Raw genomic sequence first — 4,123 nt, 5'->3', positions numbered from 1 at the left:
AACAACCATGAGATGCCATCTAACACTCTTGAGGATAGCCTGAATCAGAAAATCAGAGATCAACAAATGTTGGAGGGGATGTGGTGAGACAGGAACTCTCCTCCACTGCTGGTGGTCATGTAGCTACATACAGCCTCTGTGGAAAGCCATCTGGTGATATTGAAGCAAATAGAGGTTGAGCTACCATACGACCCAGCTGAGGCATAGACCCAGATGAGGTAAGAAATAAACCAAGGCCAGTCATCTGTGCTCCAATGTTTATTGTGGCGTAACTCACAATCCCAAAGAATTAGAAACAACCTAAATTTCCCTCGATAGACGAGTGGATTAGTAAACTCTGGCACATACACACAATGGAGTACTACACACCACTAAAAAAACACTGATGATCACATGAAGCACATTGTTTCATGGGAAGAGTTGGAGGAAATTATGCTAAGTGAGGCTAGCCAATCACAAAGGGACAAGTACAACATGAGTCCCCTGAGGTAAGAGTCATCAGCACAGGAGGTACAGAAGAAAAGCCACGTATCTCACACTATATGTACTGAGGTACAGGCAGTTGGGTGGGGTCAGACCAAACCCAAGGAGGTACATGTTATTCCAACACAAAGAAGGGGAAAGGGGGGATGGGGAGAGAGAAAAGGGATAGTAAGGGGGAGATGATGGCATGGGGGAGCAGGGAACTAACCCACCCAGGGGGAGAGCATTGGTTTTGTCTGCACAGATTTGGGAGTAAGCATTCAGACCCCACCACGGGGCATCAAACCTTGAGGGCAACGAAGCCACGTGGAGCAACTCATGAAAAGAGTGGGCTACAGGGCCGGCCCCAATCAGAGCCACATTGACCCCCTCCTTAGAAGTATGTACTATAGAGGACAGCACTAAATCTACAGGTGGGGGGAGGTGCCAGCATGCCACGCCCACACAGAAGCAAACCAAGAAGGAAAAGGAGAGAGTGAGGTCTAGACTCCATATTGGCACACCAAGCCCGGAAGATGACGTCCCTGCACGGAGCTGCTAAGGCACAGGGAGGACTGTGGGGCCACCAACAGCTCAAGACATAATGTCCCCTCACATCATGGAGCACAGCATGACAAAGGACAATACGGGGGACACATGGTGGGGAGTTAGTCCCGTCTGAACACTCCACAGCGGGGTGAACCAAGAAGAGAACATAACAGATCAGCAATGGGAGCAAAGCCAATCCACAAAGCCCCCGAGAAGCCTCCCAAATAGCCTTCAGACTAGGAGGGGCAGTTGCAGTTCCCAGAATTCCCCAGGACCAGTGGGGAGACAGTCATAAAGGTCAGCGGACAGACCTGGAATTATGTATGCTTTTCTTTCTTTCTTTTTTGCTAGTTATTATTACCTTTCCCCCTCTTTTTATTCAATCTTTTGTTTTCTTTTTGACTGGTCTATATCATTGTTGGTTTGCCCACTTATATAAGATAGGCATGGGAAGCAAGCTCGAGGAGAAAGCAATGGGTCTGAGGGTTCCGGAAGGACTGGGGAGAGAAGGAGGCAGGGGAAGGGAGTGGTGAGTAAACAGCATCGCAGACAGGGGAACAACTAGGGTGAGTGTGATAGTGGGGCAGGAGAAAGGTCAAAGGAAACATAGGAAAGATCTAGGAAGCAAAGCTATGGATAGAAGGATAAAAATAGGAGTGTACATATGGAAATATATTAATTCATAAAAATAGAGGTATTGACCTATGTACATGTATTAATATGGCAATACACTGAGGTAGTGGTTGCTCAACCTCCTGACAGTCACTGAAGACAAAATGCGTGCATAAGCAAATGTGGTGAAGGAAGCTGATGGTGCTCGGTTATCAAAAGAGATAGCATTTGGGGTCTTAAAGGCTTGAAGTTAAACAAGCAGCCATCTAGCCAAAAAGCAACAAGCCCACATGGAAGAAGCACACCAGCCTGTGCGATCAGGTGTTGATGGGATCAGGTAACAGGCATCAGAAGACCCAAAGCAAGCAAGCAAACAAACCAACAACCCATATTGTTGAGAATGAGGGGGGTCGGAACAGAGACCGAAATCCTATCTGTAGACAATGGGACATTGAGATAGTTAAGGTTTATTATGCCAACCTGGCGATAAACACATGTGGGATTAATTAAAGGGCAGAGAGCTAAATGGCTCGGTGAGCCTTGCCTTTTTGGTTCTCTGGTCTCTTGTTCTCTGATGGTCGGAGCAGTGTGCGGCCCCCTTAGCTGGCAAGGCTCACTTCCTGTGAGACATCCCTTAGGAGAAGCCACATGGACTTACCCTGATGCAGCCCTGGGTGCTGGACAAGCTGCATGGAGACACCCCCCCCCCCCCCCCCCCGACCAGTGCTGAGATGCTTAACTGACTGCTACTGAATTCAAAGACTTTCTACCCACTGGCCTGTGATCCTCCTGCATTCGGTGTCATTGTGTGTGTTTGTGAGTTTGAGGAGGACTTTGTAGATCGGTGTCAGACATAGGGACTTGGACTGGACTGGGTTGGGATGCTTTCTGAATATACACTTACCCTTTATATAAAACTCTCTCTTATACATATATGAATTTCTGTGGATTTGTTTCTCTAGTCTACCCAGACTAACATAGACATCCCCTCAAAGAAGGGTCATGCACAATATTCCTCTGGTTCCTTGAGGCTTCCTCACCCCCACCATCATGACACCAGTCCTGTCTTTTACTGAGGCCTAGACAGGAGCATGTGCACAGGTACAGGTAAGAGATAAAAGCGCATGACACATGGAATCCAGGAACAGGAATGGAGTAGCTATACCAGGAGGGCAGGGAGAAGGTGTGGAGAGGAGGGGAGGAAGGGGGAACCAATTGTAATGATCAACACATAACCACACCCCCACCCCAGGCGCACGAACAACAGAACGCAGGAGGGAAGGGAGACAGCTATTGGTGTAAGATGTGAAAATAATAGTAATTTATCAAGGGGTCACGAAGGGGAGTGGGGAGGCAAAAAAGAGGAGCTGATACCAAGGGCTCAATAGAAAGTAAATGATTAGAAAATAATGATGGCAACATATGTACAAATATGCTTGATACAATTGATGTATGGATTGTTATAAGAGCTGTAAGAGCCCCTAATAAAATGATCTTTTAATAAAGTTTTAAAAAAGAATATATCAGAATTGATCCATCTGTTTTACAAATAATAGGCTCCCTATCCTCCCCTTCCCTCCCTTGATTCCTCTGTCAGTTTGTCTGACTGTGGTGGCTCTCATGTTGGTGGGAGGTAGAAGCGATGCCATTGGCATTTCAATGTCAGTAGGGACATCTAGGCTGAACACGTTTCAGCAGAGCTTCCAGATCAAGAGCAGACTATGAAGAACAAACAGGCTGTTCACTTCTGAGGGGTTGGCGCCTGAAAACCTCCTGAACAGCCGAGGAGCACTCTTGGTTACTGTGCCAAATGACGAGACCCTCAGGTGCAAAGACTTAAGAGGAACTGCTTCCTTAAAGCAGAGCCATTAGTAGAGAGATGCTTTCAGGATCTTCCTTTGCTGATGGGGCTCGATGCTTAAATGAGGAATATAGAATGCATGAAGCATGGACCTAAGACACCTGGACATTGTCAAAAATGGAATGGTATATACTAAGATTGGTATGCTAGTCAGTGATACCTCTTTCCCTGAGGGGTGCTGGGACTGTCCACAGGGGACTGCAGAAGCAGACACTTCTGCTTTATCTGGATGATGGGTTATAGTACAAAAACTTTTAATTGAGCTTTTTTTTTCCAGAAAAGGGGTGGTAGGCCAAATAAATTTGGGACACTATCCTCTAAGTGAGTGGTTCTCAACCTTCTTAATACTGTGACCTTTTAATACAGTTCCTCATGTGGTGGTGGCCCCCCCAACCATAAAATTATTTTTGTTGCTACTTCATAATTGTAATTTAGCTACTGTTATGAATTGGGCGACCCCCATGAAAGGGTTGTTCGACCTCCAAGGGGGTCGTCACCCACAGATTGAGAACCACTGTTCTAGGGCCTAGTGAGCTGAAACAGATTGGTCTGGGCCACTGCGAGTAGGACAATCATATGATGTACGATGTCAACAATGACAAATCAAGAGGAGTGGCATCACATGTATTATCAGAAAGA

Source organism: Tenrec ecaudatus, chromosome 14 (genome assembly GCF_050624435.1).
Source record: "Tenrec ecaudatus isolate mTenEca1 chromosome 14, mTenEca1.hap1, whole genome shotgun sequence".
Lineage (NCBI taxonomy): Eukaryota > Metazoa > Chordata > Mammalia > Afrosoricida > Tenrecidae > Tenrec > Tenrec ecaudatus.
This window is presented reverse-complemented; position numbering follows the sequence as displayed.